Genomic DNA, 19,974 nt, shown 5'->3' with positions numbered 1-19,974 from the left:
TTCCATCAGGCAGTGGTCAGCATATAGCATCCTCTGCACTCTGCAAGAAAAGGAGAAAGTGAATCCTGTTGGGTTGTCCCTGAGCAGACAGCCAAATGGCAGAATGCCTCATCACCATGCAGCAAGTGTCACTATGTTCTGTGGTGCCACTTGCCCCTGGTGTTGCAAAGGACAGGCCTGGCTTTGTTGTCCTGGAATGATCCTAGTCGTTGGACTGTCCTGTATCACTTGACCTTGTGGAAAAATTTGTTAAGATAAATACCTTTGACCACAAGTCCATCAGGAAATGGTCAGCACATAGTAAGCTCGAGACCCTGTGGGAAAAGGAGAGGGTGGATCCTGTTGGGCTGTTCCCTGAGTGGACTGTCAGAACTTTCCAACAAGCACCAAGACATTGCTTGGCTGGTGGTGAGAAGGGCACTACTTGTCAGATCCAACATATGCTGCCCTCAAAGTGGCTGCACTGGTGAAGAGACTGGCACTCATCTCCTTCTGGAATGTGCCTAGGCAAAGAAGGTCTGGAAAGGAAGGCAGTGGCTTTTGTTGAGGTTCATCCCAAGCAGTTTCGTGATGCAGGACTCTTCCGTCTGTTCTCCGGGACGCACATCAAGAGAAACATTGATGGCAACTGGAGGACCATCAACTCAGTGAAAGGTGCTCTTTGGCCTGAAACTTGTTGGTCTTCCAGAGCAAGGGGTTGACATTGACCTAGTGTTGCAGGCTGGCACATTCCAAGGTCCAGGACCATGTGCTGAGGGTGCACGAAGGCTCTGGGCAGCTGCTGCCAAGGCGCAGTGGGGAAAGACCACTGTCTGAGATCTTTCTGATGAAGTATAACATAGGACTGCTTAGTTATTAGACCCCCCCCTCGGTGCCTCAATGTATGTGAACAGCGTCCTGCATAAGTAAGAAATTTCTTTGATTTTTTTGCAACTGCCTGGAATGGCAAATTCCAGTGTTTGTTTTTCTTGATAACAAATAATGCACAGAACTGCTTTAGTACCTGTAAATATAAATAAAGATTTTTAAAAAATGAATAAAGTATGCTTTTGCAATAAAGAAAACGCAGCATTAGCGGAGTTTAGTGGTGAGGTATTTTGCAGCAGGGAAAAGCTTGAAAGGGGTTAGCTACATTTAATCTCCTAGCCGTCCTGCCAACCTCCTCTTTACCCTGATCGCAGAAGACGGAGCCAGATTCGGTAATCCGCCCCTGTATCTTTCAATTTATGTGATGCATGGAATTAATCATCCCACTGATGGTCACATATGAGCTAAAATATTCAACTGATCCAGCTAAGCCTGCCTTAAATCAGACCGACATCTGTCTTTTTGAGCTGAGGGATGTGGCTTGGAAGCTAACAATAGATTCTTCTGTCCCCTCAAGCACCCGAATTGCGCTCAGGGCTGGTCCCCTCCTGTTCTGTCCCACTGCGAAAAAAAAATACACAACCCACATTTATCACGATATTGCGAGATAACCAAAGCTCACTGACCTGAAGCGTAACTCTGTTCCGGTCTGTCCAGCGCTGCCTGACCTGCTGAGTGTTTCCCAGCACTTTCTGTTTTTATTTCAAATGTTCAGGATCTGCAGCATTTTGCTTCGGCTTCAGGACTGTCCTTAGCTCTCCCCCTAACCTCAGCTCCCCCTAACAGAACATGCTCACGGAGAGATGGGCGAATGGCCAGTACATTTTTTTACATTGATAAAATCTTTATGCACCAACGCAGTAACAAAAGCAGATCTGTACAGTCTTTGCACATGAAGAACAAGCAAACATTGGAATTTGTCAATCTCTGCAGTTGCAAAAATCCTAAGGCATTTCTTTCTCATACAGGACAATATCTACGCACAGTTGAGGTACAGTACTGAGAGGGTTTGGTAACTGAACGCACCCCCATTGTACTTTGGCAGAAAGACCTTGGTCAGTACAAATGTGCCAGGTCCTATTGCTACAGCACAGAAAGTCCTCTGTCCCCCAGTCCCCTCAGCAACCCCCCACCCGTCACACCCTCTGCTGAATACCAATAGACTGTTTATAATTTTTTTTACAAAGAAACAGGAGAAAACCAAATCAATTCCTGGAAATCTGAAACTGGACAGAGAGTCAGTGTTGGAAAGAGACAACGCGTCAGTCAGCACCAATAAAAGAGGAAAAACAGGCGAACATAGGGGATATATAAATATATTTTTTGTAACTGAAAAGGCAAAGGCTGTACTGTTAGCTTATGAATATGCAAATTCGAACAGTCTTTAAGTGGACAATTTAACCTTTTGATGTGCAAATCTGTAAATCTGCTGTGTGTGTTTTTTCGATTAGCAAAGGTGATTAAATCCACTGTGCCCTTCATCATACTTTTTTTTTGCTTGTGGTGTGTCTCATCGACATCCTTTGCAGGTTTCACACAGACCGGGGATGTTAATTCTCCAGCCTTTGTGCGCTTTCCTGGTGTTAGGACACGGGGCAAGTGGGGAAGGGCGAGGTTTGGAATTCAGAGCGGGGGATTGGCATCTGCTCATTTTCAGCACCAACTGCTTTTCACCTTCTCCTGCAGCAAGAAAATAAATGGTGCGGAAATTAGTGTCCCTTCCAAAAGCTGGGTGGGTGCACTGACGGGGAGTAGTTGCAACCCGCGACAATACACAACGCAAAAGTGCAAAAAAGAAAAAAATACCGCGCACAACAAAGAAATATTGAGGGGATGTTATTGTCGATTCACAATGGCTCACTTCATTGGCACACACACAGCAATATGTGTGTGCAAGGCTATGTGCGTGAGTGTGTAACCTTGTTATTTTTATTTCAAAAATATACTCTATTCATAAAAAATCTGTATGTACTAGAGCAATTCTATTCTGTACAGTCTTTACATATGGAGAATGAACAAACCCAAGGTTCTTCTTACTTATACAAGACGATATTTATAATACATTGAGGCGCTGGAAGGTCCAATAACTGAACGGACCCCCATTTAACTTTAGCAGAAAACCTTTGTTGGTGGTCTTTCCCCACTGCGCTTTGGCAGCAGCTGCCCCATGCTTCAGTCCGTCCCTCACGGTCGTGGTTCTGGTGCGTGAGTATGTCAACACAATTCCACATCAGTGTGAGTGAAACCGAATGAATGTGTGTGATTCGTGTTCAAAAATGCTCAGTTATAGTCAGCGTGATTTCTTTGGTATATCTTTTTGAGTCGGGGGTAGATTGGAGATTTATAAAAGGCGTGTTTTTTTTAAAAAAAGAATCGATTTATTCTTACACAGCAACTTTCTGCACCCACACCGTATGTGATTTCTCTTGTTAGTAATTAAGGCTTTCAAATTAAATGTTCAGCTCAGAGAGCGATCTCAGCCCATAGACCCTGCCCCTTTTCTGTTCACTCCTCTCTATTCTTGGAGTCAGTCAGAAGCTGATAAACTCCAGGGGAAGATGTTGCATCAAATACGAATTTGGGATGTAAAGGTTACAACAAAAGAGGGCAGTGCTTTCTGAAACAACGAACTGGGATAAGGGGACTGGAGCATTAATGACAGTCCCGTTGATTGATTATAACGTTGGGGTAATCCATCAATGACAAGAGAGCGAGGTACCAAACCAATATATGTCACCCCGTCTCTCCCTGAATTTCCACAGCAAGATAACTCCCAGTTCAGGCTATTAATGCTTATGTACTGAAATGAACTCATGTGGATAATTTATTTTAATCTATTTTATTTTTGGATTAGTTTTTCTGTTAGGTAAACTGCCTTAATAAAATGCTAAGAAAGTGGCTTCATATTGCACAGCGAGTTGAAGTATCTGTTTTTTTCTGCAAAGGGGGAGGAGTGGATACGTTTTGACTTTGTACAAAAATATGGCACACTTTACATCTACAGACCTCAATGACAACACAAATGGGAAGTGGCATAGCTGCTACCATCTCTTCGACACTACTGCACAAAATACCATCATCCAATATTTTCTATAATGGGAAAATTTACAATTTACAATTATAATTTACAATTTTTCAAATTGTAAAATCTCTGTTGGTATTTTTGTTGAGTGGTGCTGTTTAATCATTGTCATAGAGTCATACAGCATGGAAACAGACCCTTCGGTCCAACCTGCCCACACCGACCAGATATCCCAACCCAATCTCGTCCCACCTGCCAGCACCCGGCCCATATCCCTCCAAGCCCTTCCTATTCATATAGCCATCCAAATGCCTTTTAAATGTTGCCACTTCCTCTGGCAGCTCGTTTGATGGAGGCTGATTTTGTTGGAAGTATGGCCTGGAAGAGCAGGAATGCAGGCAATAACTTCTGAAATCACAGGGCTTCAAGCAGTATCTTCCAAATATCCCAAGACCATCTAAACAGTCTAAAACTTTGTCCCAAATATCTCAATGCCATCTATACTATTTAAAAATATCCTATCAAAGTAATGAGACAAAAGCAAAATGAAAAATAGTTTTAAAACAATTACATTCCCTTCCTGGGATGAGTCATCACTGATATCCCCATTCCTGAGGCACAGAATCAATCCACTACTGTAAGTGTGAAAAGACTACTCAATTGTGGAGGCCAACACGCTTTGCCTATGCTGCTCCTTTCAAAACTGCTCCTTGTTTGACAAAGATCAACTAATCTTTTTTAATTAATGCTTGTTGGAGGATAAATTTTGTCCACTGCAGCAGTGAGAATGTACCCGCTCATCTTTAGAATAACGCCATGGAATCTATGGCATTTAGCTGAGTGGGCAGGCAAAGCCTGAATGTAACATCTCAACTGAAAGACATCACTGTATGACAGTGCAACACTTCCTCATTATTTCACAAATGAATGCTGGTCCTGATTTCTCGGGCTGGTGTGTCGACTCACCTCTTAGAAGTGGAAGTCTGTGTCTGCTGAGTCACAGCTGGCACTTAGAATACAGCAGAACTGGGTCAGTATCAAACACCTGGATGGGTATATGAATAGGAAGGGTTTGGAGGGATATGGGTTGGGTGCTGGCAGGTGGGACTAGATTGGGTTGGGATATCTGGTTGGCGTGGACGAGTTGGACCGAAGGGTCTGTTCCATGATGTACATCTCTATGACTGTATGACTTGCTAATTGGTTCCTATATTTCACCCTTTCCATCCATTGTACCTCCTCATGTTCTCCACCTCTCACTTGAGTGCAGTATGTGGTGTGACCTCATTTGTCTCAGCGCGTTTGCATTTTTGGCTCTTGGACTTGTTGTGTGATGAGATATATTGGTTCGTGGGTAGCACCACTGACAGTGATGCCGTAAGCCATCTAATGCCCTCATTTGTTTATGGCCAATTGGGGCATTAAGTCTGATTAACAGCTAAAACTCTCTAAGTACAAGTACCACTTGCTCCAGAGATGTGTCATAAAATACTTGAACAGGTTCTTTAAAAGTATCTACTTGCCTGTCAATGAGGCCCAAAGCTTCTGTTTTCTACCTGTGCTTGGAAGTGTCATCAGTTAGTCATTGCACAAGAATCACAGTGAAGGTTTAACAAAAAAAACTTGTGCTTTCTAAATGGCTATGTTGATATACACATGATCTTGAATGGTATTGCTGCTGCTCATGTGCCTTGAAATGGGTATCCAAGATGCTGATGCTGAGGAACGAGCAATGAGTGAAGTCACTTGCTACCAGCTCGAGCTTCCATGCCATGAATTGTTAATATCTAGTTTCCTTGCAGTGGATGGTGAGATAGGAAGCTGCCTACTATTGAGGCAAAGTTTGCAGTTAGTGAGGCTGTTGACCAGCCCTCTTAATAGATATCCAGTGCTCATTCGAGAGAATCTTGACTCAATGCCAGGAACTCTGTTTGAAAATGCAACAAGTTGCTCTTGGTGTCAAGAAAGGCCTTGGCTGCCCTCTCATGCAATTCTGTAACATTTCTTGTCATAATCGATGTTTTTTAGGGCTGTAATAGTTTCAGCCCATAGTATTTATTCAACTGATCTGGTTAAGTTTATGGATCCCCAGGAGCTAAATGGTGGGGATTCAGTAATAGGAATTCCATTGAGTCTCAAGGAGTGGTGGCTAGACCCTCTCTTGTTGGAGATGTCATTGCCTGGCCTTATGTGGAGTGACTGTTACCAAACACCTATTATCCCAAGCCTGAATGTTTTCTGGTTCTTGCTCTATGTACATACTGACTCTTATGATCTGACAGTGTGCAAATGAAAATGAACCTTATGTAAGCAAAAGAGAACATTGATGTCACATGTGATTACATGGTGTATTGATAGGAAGGGTAGTCGCTTTCAATTATCCCTGGAACTTAACTGTTTTGTCCACCTTTGAACCAAGATCTGATCTGGTGCTGAGTTGCCCTGATGGAACCCAGATTGAACAATAGTGAGCTGTTTTGGTGAGTGATTGCTTCAAAAAGGCATGATTGATAATGTTTTCCATTATTTTGCTATTGATTGAGGGTAGGCTGAAAGAACAGTAATTTTACCTCTGGATTTGTCCTACTTTTTGTGGATAGAGCAATTTTTAACAAGTTGTATAGATGCCATTTTTGAAGCTGTACTGGCTTTTAAGCTTGGCAATTGACATCAGTAGTGCTGAGTTTAAGTCTTCTGCAATACTACTGGGATGTTGTCAGAGCTCAAATTTTTGTTGTATTCACTTCACTCAGCCATTTCTTGATATACAGGTATATGGAATGAATCAAATTTGTGCTGCCCAGTCTTGAATTGCTAGATCTGTTCTGAATTCACCCCATTTAATAGGTTTGTGGTGCCAAACAAGGGTGCCCTACATAGTTGACTTGGGCAAGTCTGGCTTAAGGAAAGCCAGCTTGGGTTTGTTAAAGACAAATTGCAGAGAATTAGCTTGATTAAGTTTACTTAATGAAGTAACAGAAAGACTGATGCGGTTGATGTGCTGTGCCTTTGTTAAAGGACAACATAATAGATTACCAGTGAAGCTGGTTAACAAAAGGACAGTGACAGCTTGTATAAGAAGTTGGCTGAGAGACAGGAAACAGGAAGCAGTGGCGAATGGTTGTGGAAAAGTATACATTGGGATTTCCTGGGGCTGTTCTTCGGAGCCCTACTTTTCTTAATGTACGTTAATGATCTAGGTTTGGATGCACTGGATATAATTTCAAAATTTACAGATGACAAGGAACCTGAAGTTTTTAAAATCATTCAGCTGGGATAGTAATTACTCCCCAACCCTAATAGCCCTGCGGGTAGTGGGAGTGGGCTGCCTTCTTGAACCAGAGCAGTCCATTTGGTGTAAGCTAGGGAAGGGTTCTGGGATTTTAATCCAGTGACACTGAAGAAATGGTGATATATTTCCAAATCAGGATGGTGTGTGACTTGGAGAGGAACTTACAGATATTATATTGCCATATGTCTGTTGTCCTTGTCCTTTTAGGTGGTGATAATTGTGAGTTTGGAAAGTGCTGCCTAAGAAACTTTGGTGAATTTCTGCAGTGTATCATGTAGACTTGTTGCTATGTATTGATGGTAGAGAGAGTGAATGTTTGTAGATATAGTGCCAATCAAGCAGGATTTTTTGTATTGGGTGGTGTCAAGTTTCTTGAGTGTTCTTAGAGTTGTACTTATCCAGGCCAGTGGAGAGTATTTCATTGCATTCCTGACTTATGCCTTATAGATGGTGAACAGATTTTGGGGAGACAGAAGGTGAGCTACTTGCTGCAGGGTACCCAGCTTCTGACCTGTTTCTGTAACCACAGTATTTATATAGCAAAGTTAACCCCAGGGTGTTGATGGTGGGAAATTCAATGAAGGTCGTACCATTTAAAATCACCATTTTTGGCCGCTTCCATCACGTTACACTTGTTTGAGAGTAAACTGTTGGGGCAGTAATTGGCTATTTGGATTTGTCTATAGAACAAATCTAGACAGTTTTTCACATTGCTAGGTAGATGCCAATATTGTAGCTGTATGGGAATAACTTAGCTAGGGGCGCAGCAAATGCTGGGATTGCCTAGCTCTTGACTATCTCTTGCTGCTTATGTAGTTTTGCATGCAAGCAGTCCTAGTTCTAACTGGGTAGTGATGGATTTCAAGAGGGCATAGGCAGATTGATGGAACAAATCAACAGATGGTTGATGAAATTAAATGCAGAGAAGTGTGAAGTGACATGTTTTGATAGGAAGAATGTGGAAAGGCAATTTAAAATAAAAGGTGTAATTCTAAAAGAGTGCAAGAATGACCGGACTAGGAATATATGTGTACAAATCATTGAAAGTGACAAGGTACAATGAGAAAATGCTCAAAAAGGCATATGGGATCCTGGGCTTTATGAACAGTATGGAGTTTAAAAGTAGGAGAAAGTGAGGTCTGCAGATGCTGGAGATCAGAGCTGAAAATGTGTTGCTGGAAAAACGCAGCAGGTCAGGCAGCATCCAAGGAACAGGAGAATCGACGTTTCGGGCATAAGCCTGAAGAAGGGCTCATGCCTGAAACGTCAATTCTCCTGCTCCTTGGATGCTGCCTGACCTGCTGCGTTTTTCCAGCAACACATTTTCAGGAGTATAAAAGTAAGCAACAATGAAAAACCTTTATAAAATACTGGTTTAGGCTGAACTGGAGTATTATGTTCAATTCATACTTTAGGAGGGGTAAGGAGGCTATAGACAGGATGCAGAAAAGATTTACAAATATGATTTGAGAGATATCAGAGAAATACATAATGGAGAAACTCGGGTTGTGCTTCTTGAAGAAATGGAAATATAAAGTCATAGAGATATACAGTGCGGAAACAGACCCTTCAGTCCAACTCATCTATGCCGATCAGATATCCCAAAATACTCTAGTCCGATTTGCCAGCACATGGCCCATATCCCAGTAAATGCTTCCTATTCATATACCTATCCAGATGCCTTTTAAATGTTACAATTGTACTAGCCTCCACCACTTCCTCTGGCAGCTCATTCTATACACGTACCACCCTCTGTGTGAAAAGGTTGCCCCTTAGGTCCCTTTTATATCTTTCCCCTCTCACTCTAAACCTATACCTTTTAGTTCTGGACTCCCCCACCCCAGGGAAAAGACTTTGTCTATTTATCCTATACATGCCCCTCATGATTTTATAAACCTCTATAAGGTCACCCTTCAGCCTGTGACGCTCCAGGGAAAACAGCCCCAGCCTGTTCAGCCTCTCCCTATAGCTCAAATCCGCCAACCCTGGCAACATCCTTGTTAATCTTTTCTGCACCCTTTCAAGTTTCACAACTTTGTTCTGATAGGAAGGATAACAAAATAGCATGGATGTTCCACATGTGGCCTAGCCAATGTCCTGTACATGACCTCCCAACTCCTATACTCAATAATCTGACCAATAAAGGAAAGCATACCAAACGCCTTCTTCACTATACTATCTACCTGCGACTCTACTTTCAAGGAACCATGAACCTGCACTGCAAGGTCTCTTGGTTCAGCAACATTCCCTAGGATCTTACCATTAAGTCTATAAGTCCTGCTAAGATTTGCTTTCCCAAAATGCAGCACCTCGCATTTATCTAAATTAAACTCCATCTGCCACTCTTCAGCCCATTGGCCCATCTGATCAAGATCCTGTTGTAATCTGAGGTAACCTTCTTCGCTGTCCACGACACATTCAATTTTGGTGTCATCTGCAAACTTACTTACTATACCTCCTATGTTCATATCCAAATCATTTATATAAATGACGAAAAGTAGTGGACTCAGCACTGGTCCTTGTGGCACTCCACTGGTCACAGGCCTCCAGTCTGAAAAACAACCCTCCACCGCCACCCTCTGTCTTCTACCTTTGAGTCAGTTCTGTATCTACATAGTTAGCTCTCCCTGTATTCCATGAGATCTAACCTTGCTAACCAGTCTCCCATGAAGAACCTTGTCGAACACCTTACATATAGATCACATCCACTGCTCTGCCCTCATCAATCCTCTTTGTTACTTCTTCAGAAAAGCTCAATCAAGTTTGTGAGACATGATTTCCCACGCACAAAGCTATGTTGAATATCTCTAATCAGTCCTTGCTTTTCCAAATACATGTACATCCTGTCCCTCAGGATTCCCTCCAACAACTTGTCGACCACCGACATTAGGCTCACTGGTCTATGGTTCCCTGGTTTATCCTTACCACCTTTCTTAAATAGTTGTACCATGTTAGCCAACTTCTAGTCTTCTGGCACGTCATCTGTGACTATTGATGATACAAATATCTAGCAAGGGGCCCATCAATCACTTCCCTAGCTTCCCACAGAATTCTCAGGTACACCTGATCAGGTCCTGGGGATTTATCCACCTTTATGCATTTCAAGACATCCAGCACTTCTTCCTCTGTAGTATGGACATTGTGATGGAGATGTTCAATATCATGATGAGCTTAGACAGAGTGGACAAAGAGAAACTTTTCCCACTGGACAAAAAGTCATCAAGGACATTGGTATAGGATGAAAGAGAATAGGTCAAAAGCTAGATGAGAGAAAGCTTTTTAATGTAACAGCTTGTTCTTATCTGAAATGCTCTGCCTGAGAGTATAGTGGAGGCTGATTCATCATGGTTTTCAAAAGGGAATTAAATAGCATCTCAAAACTAAAACTTTACACGGTGATGATAAAGGACAAGGAACTGGCACTGTTAAATTGCTGTTGCAGAATCAGCATGGATATGATGGGTCAAATGATAGCCTTTGTTCTGATTTCATTCCTCAGTGTAAAGATGGGACTTTGTCTCTCCAAGAGCTGTGAATTGGTAACTCCTACCAATACTGCCATGGACAGGTATACCTGGTACATTGATGTGATCAAGAACAGCAGGTTTTTCCTTTTAGTTAGTTCTCACACAATCTGCTCCAGGACCAGTTTGCCAGATATATCCTTTAGGACCCTGTCAGCTCAGTTAGGAGTAGTGCTATCGAGGCAGTGGTGGTGCAGTGGTTGAAAGTTATGTTTCTGTGTATGCAATTGCTCTCTAATTTTGTTGTCAGGCTACAAACGTTATTAAGAAGGACTTTATAGAGCTGACAGGCCTGGATGAGCCTTGTTTGTGTCTGTTTGGGTTTATTCTTATATTTTTCTGTAACAGTTTGCTATAACTGAATGTTCGCTCAACCATTTCAGAGGGTACTCGTCAGCCAACCACGTTGCTGCAGGCCCAGAGTCACATTTTGACTAGACTGGATGTGGATGGCAGATTTCCTTCCCTAAGGGGCGTTGGTAAGCCAGATGGGTTTTTAAACCAATCTAGTGGTTTCATGGTCACTATTGCTGAGACTTTTAATTCATGACTTGCTTAATTAATTGAATTTACATACCCCAGCTGTTGTGGTGAGATTTAAATTCAAATCTCTGATCATTCCTCTAGGTTTTAGATTGATTATTAGTACCAGTGGCATAACTACTACACTATGGTACTGGTAACCAGTGTGTCTGCATTAGAGCAAGGGCCTATGTGACCTGTATTGTTTCTGTGTGTGTGTGAGTATAGAATGCTGGGATTGAGAACAACAAGAGTTGGTTCATTTGAAGGCTCAGACATGAGGAATTTTGTGGGTGAGTTACTAGGACACTGGCTCAGAGCATGGGATTTGGCATCTTCATAAAGTGTTGATCAGTGCACCATCTTGGGACATTCGACAAATTTAAAAATACCAATCTGAGGCAAAATCACGCCAAGTTGTATCAGTCGTAAAAAAGGACAGTTAAAAGTATTTAAACCAAAGGGAACCAAAGAGACAGTGAGTGACCCTGCCTGAATGAAGCTTCCAATTCTGAAACATCACTAACTGTGAAGAAAACGCTCGTTAAATAAATGATCACAGAGCTATTCCGTCGCCTTTTAGAACGGTTACAGGAGCTGGAGATCACCTCCTGCTGCGTACACACTCTGAATCGTTTTTAATGCAAGCCACTTGTGCTGTTCCCGGGATCAGGCACTGCAATTTCCAAGCACTTGGCTTTGAAACTCTTATCTAAAATCTGGGTGATGTCACTTTAATCAACCTTGAGATGTTGAGTGTGATTTACCGCCTACTTACATTTTGTATTCCGCCAGGTCAATAAAATCAACTCAAAACGAAATCATATATTTATATTTTTAAAGCACGGTTTTAACTGGTACCTAGCCAGCATGATTTTAATGATGGGGTATGTCTAATGTGATTGTTTAATATTCTCTTTCCCATTTTCCTCAAAGCGATTGACTGTTCGTCATTTCGGATTAGTGCAGTGTACGAGGTCTGTCGCAACTTTGTGACATCTTAAAGCACTTTACAGTCAACGGAGTATATATTTGACTGCATCCACTGCTACTACAAATAAGAAACGTAACAGTTATTGTGCACCCAGCACATTTCCACAGACTGCAATGCGATAATGATCTTATTTTGAGAAAAGTGATGATTTTGTAAAGAGATTTATGTATCGATTAGGTCATCAGGGAGAACTCGCCTGCTCTTTATCAAAATTGTGTCGAGAGATCTGAAAGGACAGGTTTGAGTAAAGGTCTCATCTCAAAAGCAGCGCCTTTGACAGTGCAGCCCTCTCAGGGTTGGGAGCCTGCATTGTGTGCCCACGCCTCTGGAATGAGATCTGAACCAACAACCTGGTGCCTCAAAGTGGAGCGGATCCCCATTCGGTGTGACATGGAAGTTGAATGTTGCTGGTTGAAGATAACTATCGTGCTTGGCTGTCTAGTATTAGTCACTGTCTTTGTGCAGAGCGGTTTGAGATGTTTGCAGTTCCAAGCCAGGAGAACGGACAGCGTAGGAAATATCCCAGACTCGTCACTGGGTCTTTAGGTATTCTCCACTCGCTAGGGTTCTTTCTTTTGGACTTCCAACACGCGCCCATGATCCATGAGCAATGATACTTTGACAAAGGATGTGTTGAACTTTCTCTTACACCAATACAAGTGATCATTTCTGATAAGGGAGCAGGATGAGTGGGCAGTGTGGTAAGTTCTTGAACGTCCTCTTTTTGGAAGATCCTTGCCTATATTAAAGTGTCCAAAAGCAGTATAATTGGTTTCCTCAAATAAGTAAAATGCATTTATATAGCGTCCTTGTAATGTGAAATGTTTTGGAGCATTTCCTAGCCATTGACTAGGCCGCAAGCTCTAGATTTCTTTTCCAAACTCTTCACCTCTTTGCCTCTCTCTTTTCCTCTAAGATATTTCTTCAAAAAAATAGTTCTTGTTTGTCTGTCTTAATAATGTTTGTTGATATTTGTACCACTTTATGGACCTGCAAGATCCAATAGAGACCGCAGTAACAGTGCAAACAGAGGTGAGATGCCAGAATAGGAGGAGTGTAGAGATCTGAGTAGGATATTGGTTTGGAGGACATTACAGAAATGGAGTGGGGAGGAGGTGGATGGTAGATGGTGCTAATGGAGGAATTGGAAGAGACATTATGGAAATACAGAACATAGGAGCAGGAGTAGGCCACTTAACCCTTCAACGTTTACAATATTTAAAAGGCATCTGATGGGTATATGAATAGGAAGGGTTTAGAGGGATAGGGGCAAAGTGCTGGCAAATGGGACTAGATTAGGCTAGGATATCTGGTCAGCATGGACGAATTAAATCGAAGGGTCTGTTTCCACGCTGTACATCTCCATGACTCTAAGTCTGCTTCACCATTCATCATGACCAAGGCTGATCATCCAGCTGTGCCCAGTTTCCCCCCATATCCTTTGATCTGTTAACCCCAAGTATTATACCCCACACCTTCTTAAAATCGCACAATATTTTTGCCTCAACTGCTTTCTGTGGTAATGAATTACACAGGCTCACCACTCTCTGGTTGAAGAAATTTCTCCTCATCTCAGTCCTAAACAGCCTAGCCTGTTTCCTTAGTCTGGGACTCCTAGTCTGGATTCTCCCACCATTGGAAATGTCTTTCCTGCCTTCACCCTAGCAAATCGTGTTTGAATTTTATAGGTTTTTGTGAGATTCCCCCCTCACTCTTCTGTAATCCAGCAAACATAATCCTAATGGATTCACCCTCTCTTCACACATCAGTTCTGCCATCCCAGGAATCAGTCTGGAAAACACTGGATGCACTTCCTGTGTAGCATGAGCATAGTTCCTCAGGTATAGAGACCACATTGCACACAATAATGCAGGTGTGGCCTCACCAAGGCAGCATGGTGGCTCAGTGGTTAGTGCTGCTGCCTCACAGTGCTAGGGACCTGAGTTCAATTCCAGCCTTGGGTGACTGTCTGTGTGGAGTTTGCACATTCTCCACGTCTGCATGGGTTTCCTCTGGGGTGCTCCAGTTTCCTGCCACATGTTAAGTGAATTGACCACGCTAAAATTGCTCATAATATTCAGGGATGTGTAGGCTAGGTGCATTAGTCACGGGTAAATGTAGACCAATAGGGTAGGGGAATGGGTCTGGTTGAGTTACTATATGGAGGTTGGTGTGGACTTGTTGGGCCAAAGGGCCTATTTCTACACTGTAGGGATTCTAAGATTCTAAGACCCTGTACAGTTGCAGCAAGACATCCCTGGAGAATTGTAAAATGGGGGCAGTCGCTGGACAAGGAACCAGTTTAGGTCAGTGGGCAATGATCAAACTGGACTTGGTGCAAATTGAAATATGGGCACCTTGGTTTTGAATGAGTTCAGTTTCATTGAATGGAGAAGGAGAGTCTTTGGAGCTGAGATTAGGTCTGGCCTAGACAAAGGGGTGGCAGATTATTATGTGAAATCGGTTTGAACAGTTGCTATTCCATTCTTTGTGTGGGTGACTCTTAAAACAACGATTACAGCTTAGATTTTTATTGTGTTTTTAATGTAAAGTGTAAGATTGGGATTAAGCAAAGGCCTTGGCATAGTAGAGGAACTTCCTTGATGATTTTAAACAAAGAGTAGTGGAAAAATGAAAGAGAATACACAATGGCCAGGTCTCAGGGGACTGAAGGGCTGTCGCCAACAGTGGGATGAATATTGGAAGCTATGGTCCTGAAAGGGCTACATTCAAAGGAAAGGAGAGATTGGAGTGTGGTAACGATGGTGGATGAGATTACATAGATGAAAATGTGTTGCTGGAAAAGCGCAGCAGGTCAGGCAGCATCCAGGGAACAGGAGAATCGACGTTTCGGGCATAAGCCCTTCTTCCGATGAGATTACATAGATGAGTTTTTTTTTGGGGGGGGGGTCAGAGATGGGATCTTTAAATTGAGGTTTGAAATAAAAGCTGATCCTTCCTAAAATAATGCTGAGGGCATGGAATACAAGGCAGTGGGATTGAGCTTGAAGCCAATAGGCCTGAGCTTCCCAAGATCAGAACAAGTCAGAGAAAGTTCAAGGTTACCTCAGGCTGGACCTGGGACAATCTGACAGCACAAAGGCAGGAGTGTGCAGAGGCCGAGCCAGAAATGGAGGGTCTGTGAAGCCGCACGCATCTGGTTATTTTCAAGGAAGGATATAAAAGGGAAGGCGACATCGCCAACCTTTGTGTTAAAACCCCAGCATGGAGAGTGACAGAATTAACGCGGCTAATTTCTGACACTCTCGCCACACAACTGATTTGGACCATTTCCTGCTGACTTGAAACTCAGTGAATCCGCTTCAAACAATTCCCGTGGCCAAATTTGCTCTCATTCCTCGGCCCCTTTACTCCTATTTGCTTTCTGTATCCTGGTCTCTTTGTCCTCCTCACTCTCTGTCCCGCCTCTCTCCTTTTCTCTTGTTCTTTCCATCTCCCCTTTCTCGGGGGTTCTTTCTCCCTCTCTCTCTCTCACTCTCTCTCTCTCCCTCTTCCATTACCCCATCTTCTCTCTGTCTCCCCCGGCTTTGTGCCTATTCATGTAACTAAAGTTAACCTTGATTGCTGTGGCAAGGACGCAGTACCGCTGGCAGTCGTGTGTGTAGCAGAAATGCATTGTTCTTTTCTATATAAAAAAAACTCTTCCCAAACAACTATTCCCTAGTGGCGGTTCCGAGTGTCAAAGAGCAAAGCAGATGCATTGTGAAACAGCAATAAAGTATAGCCTTGGGGGCTCTCTCCGGAGCTAGTCAGTGAAATCCGCGAGCAGCAACCAATATGGGTTTGCACACACAGGGTTGCATGAGACAAAAAAAAAGTGTGTACGTTTTATTAACAGTCTTCAACAACACACCCGATTTATTTTTTTTTCTTGTGTGTGTGCTCATTGTGGGACACTGTCTATTCTTTGCTAGGAATGACTGGCCCGACTGAAACAGGGGAAGAAATATGAATGATCCGCAGCAGATCAACAAGGAGGTAGCGAATGCCTTTTGGGACAATCGGGCGACCCTGACACAAGGTATGGTAATGAAGGTGCCAGTTTCTCATTACGCTCCCTAATTACTGTTTCGTAATTAGCACGCACCAGAGATACAAAAGAATGAAAATGATCTCCTATTCCTCTCCCCACCCCCCTCCCCTGCTTCAGTCCTCCTCCCCCGCCTCTCAATGTTAAATTACTTGCCTCCAGCAGCAGCCCCGAAAAGGCAGCGAAGCGATTCGAGGGGCCTGTGGGGAATTGGGGGAGGGGAAGTGGGGGAGCCAAATGGCAGCTTCACAGCTTCTGACTCGATGTGTTGCTAAATTACTGTAAATATTTAAGCAAATTAAAATTCTGCTTGAGCTGTCCTTGCGCCCGGCTAATTGTTTTCTCTCTCTCTCTCTCTGCTCCCTGCAGCCCAGCCCAGTGAAGGCTGCTCTCATGTCTAATATACGCCAGGCTTGCTCTGAACCGAGCTACAAATTGAGCTGTGTTACTTGTGGACTGTTTAATTATTCTCTTCAATTTGCATTTAAAAGATTGATTATTTATTTCAGGCTGTGTGAGTAGGGGATTGGGGAGATTGTGTGGTGGGGGGTGGGGGTGTTGTTCTCAGCAGCAATGCGGCATCTCCCCCGTCAGACCCACGACCACCAACTGCCCTGTCCTTACACAGCGTCCGCTGAAGGTGCCCTGTGCCAGGCACCCTCGGGTTGCGGGGGACGCTTGGTTATTATCGTGACATCTTCCTGCCCTGTTAATAACCCGTCCTTCTCACCTCCCCCCCTTCACTCCCTTCATCCCCACCCTCCGTTCTTGCACACACACACACCCACCCCATCCCCATCCACATCCCATAAGCTTTTTTTTTCCGTTGGGGTACACTTTCAGAGATTCGCAGTCCTGCAGTGCCTGCGGTGTGCGGCCATTCTGTATCCCGCAATACTATTCTGGTGGGTCTGGGCGGACTGTTCGCTCTCGGGGGGCATCACGGTGCTGTCATCACCACAAATCCACACACACATATACCCAGGTAAAAACACAGGCACATAAAGATACACAGAGACACACGGACATACACACAGACTAACAGATATACAGACACAAAGACAAAGAGACACACAAACATTCATCTCGAGACAAGTATACAGATACAGACAGGCAGAGGCAGACAGAACAATGCAGAGACACAAATAGGCATACACACAGCGACAGATAGAGGCACACAAAGACATGTACATATAGACAGGCAAACTGGACAGAGAGAAAAAAACATACAAACGCAGAGACAGACACACACACACAAAGGGAGATCCGCAGGCACATACAGACACGGAGACAAACCACATGCACATAGCCACACGCACAGACAGACGCACAGACACATACACCAAGAGGAACACATACACACAGCCAGATGCACAGACAGGATTGCCGTGTGAGAAAGAGCGGGAAGCATAGTGGTGATATTAAGTTGGGACATGGGCTAACTCTCAACTCCTCACTCTGCATTGTGTGGTGGACAATTGACCAGCAGCACGCTCACTAACCCTGATTCTGCCCGGTCCCTCAGCTCCACATTAACATGGGCCTCTCCTGGGAGTGAGGCGGGAATGGGGGGAATTACTATGTGAAATTCGAAGAACACTGGGCCATTTAAAAAAAAAGATAGTTATAAATGTAAGCAGCCGGACACAGTTTGCAACTAATTGATTCATTTGTTTCTGAGTGATTTATTCCAGAGAATATTCCCAAGCCCTCCCCAACATCAGCTTGCAGAATGACTGCTTGGAGTCGATGTCTGTAAAACGATGAGGTGTTCTGTTCCTGGAATAGATTCATAGAATGCTTGCAGCACAGGAGAACGACACGGCCCGTTGGGTCTCAGTAGACTCTGTAAAACAAACTTAGCCGCAACCATTCCCTGGCCTTTTCCCTACAGCCCCGCGACATTTCTTTTGTCCTCCGACACTTGGCCAACTCTCCTTGGAAAGCCAACATCCCTTGCGGCAAGACCTGACCCTGGATCCGAAACATTGTTTGCGGAAAAGGAAAGTTGCTTCTCCTGTTGTCTTGGTTCTTTTGCCCATTATTTCATATCCGTGTCCTTTGGCTTTCGACTCTTCCACAAATGGAAACAATCTACCCTGCCCATTCCACTCATGATTTTGAACCTTTTCATCACATCTCCCTTTAACATTCTCTTTTCCAATCGATCCACATATTGCAAGTCCCTCAGCCACGATGTTGTTGAGCGGCTGAGCACTCTACCCCTGTTCCTATTTCTTACGGTGTAATCCCTGGAATCTTATTTCATGATTTTTTTTTGGCATCATCTCTCAAGCCTTCACATCCTTCCTAAAATGCAATGCTCCTTCGAGGTGATACACACTATTGCCAGTGGAAGTGAATGGTTATGCTGGTGGCTATGTGCCAATTAAGTGGACTACTTTGTCCTGAATGGTGTAGTTTCCTAAGTGTTGTTGGAGCTGCACCCATCCAGGCAAGTATTCTATCACATTCATAATTTTTGCCTTATGACTGGTGGACAGGGTTTGAAGAGTTTAAATGCAAATTACTCAGAATAGAATTCCCAGCCTCTAATGTTCTCTCCTCACTACAGTATTTATGTGGCTGGTTCGGTTCGGTTCCTGGTCTACAGTAACATTTAGAGTGTTGATAATGGGAGTTTAAATGATGCTAATACCTTTGAATGGGAATCAACGTTTTGGGCATAAGCCCTTCTTCAGGAATGAGGAGGGTGTGCCAAGCAGGCTAAGATAGGGAGGAGGGATTGGGGGAGGGGCATTGGGAATGCAATAGGTGGAAGGAGGTTAAGGTGAGGGTGATAGGCTGGAGAGGGGGTGGGGGCGGAGAGGTCGGGAAGAAGATTGCAGGTCAAGAAGGTGGTGCTGAGTCTGAAGGTTGGGACTGAGAAAAGGTGGGGGGAGGGGAAATGCGGAAGCTGGAGAAATCTGTATTCATCCCTTGTGGTTGGAGGGTTCCTAGGTGGAAGATGAGTCGCTCTTCCTCCAAGCATCGTGTTGCCATGGTCTGGCGATGGAGGAGGCCAAGGACCTGCATGTCCTTGGCGGAGTGGGAGGGGGAATTAAAGTGTTCAGCCATGGGGTGCTTGGGTTGGTTGGTGCGGGTGTCCCAGAGGTGTTCTCTGAAACATTCCGCAAGTAGGCGGCCTGTCTCCCCAATGTATAGGAGGCTACATTGGGTACAGTGTATGCAGTAAATGATGTGTGTGGAGGTGCAGGTGAATTTCTGATGGATATTGAAGGATCCCTTGGGGCCTTGGAGGGAAGTGACGGGGGAAGGTGTGGGCGCAAGTTTTGCATTTCTTGCGGTTGCAGGGGAAGGTGCCGGGAGTGGAGGTTGGGTTGGTGGGGGGTGTGGATCTGACAAGTGAGTCGCGGAGAACGTGGTCTTTCCGGAACGCTGATAGGGGTGGGGAGGGAAACATATCCTTGGTGGTGGGGTCCGTTTTGAGGTGGCGGAAATGACGAAGGATGATCCGATGTATCTAGAGGTTGGTGGGGTGGTAGGTGAGGACTAGTGGGGTTCTGTCCTGGTGGTGATTGGAGGGGCGGGGTTCAAGGGCAGAGGAGTGGGAAGTGGAGGAGATGCGGTGGATGGCATCGTCAACCACGTCTGAGGGGAAATTGCGGTCTTTGAAGGAGGTGGCCATCTGGGTTGTTCGATATTGGAATTGGTCCTCCTGGGAGCAGATGCGGCGAAGGC

The 19,974-nt window shown here is 44.1% G+C and overlaps 1 long non-coding RNA gene across 4 annotated transcripts in view; it reads left to right on the top strand.

The window, feature by feature from the left end:
• LOC122563594 (uncharacterized) overlaps positions 1-19,974 on the top strand; it is a 110,194-nt gene that overhangs the window by 12,848 nt on the left and 77,372 nt on the right. For 3 of the 4 annotated variants that reach the window (XR_006315662.2, XR_006315663.2, XR_015752207.1), the window contains exon 2: positions 16,157-16,263. This is a non-coding gene — a long non-coding RNA (uncharacterized LOC122563594). Of the gene's footprint in view, positions 1-15,885; positions 16,060-16,156; positions 16,264-19,974 lie in introns of those variants that run through there. The other variant, XR_015752206.1, reaches the window with a different exon arrangement.

This window comes from Chiloscyllium plagiosum, unplaced genomic scaffold, assembly GCF_037043375.1.
Source record: "Chiloscyllium plagiosum isolate Xiang-an unplaced genomic scaffold, Cpla_swu_hap1 HiC_scaffold_30, whole genome shotgun sequence".
NCBI lineage: Eukaryota > Metazoa > Chordata > Chondrichthyes > Orectolobiformes > Hemiscylliidae > Chiloscyllium > Chiloscyllium plagiosum.
Note: the sequence above shows the minus strand (reverse complement) of the source record. Positions and strands in the feature narration are given on the sequence as shown.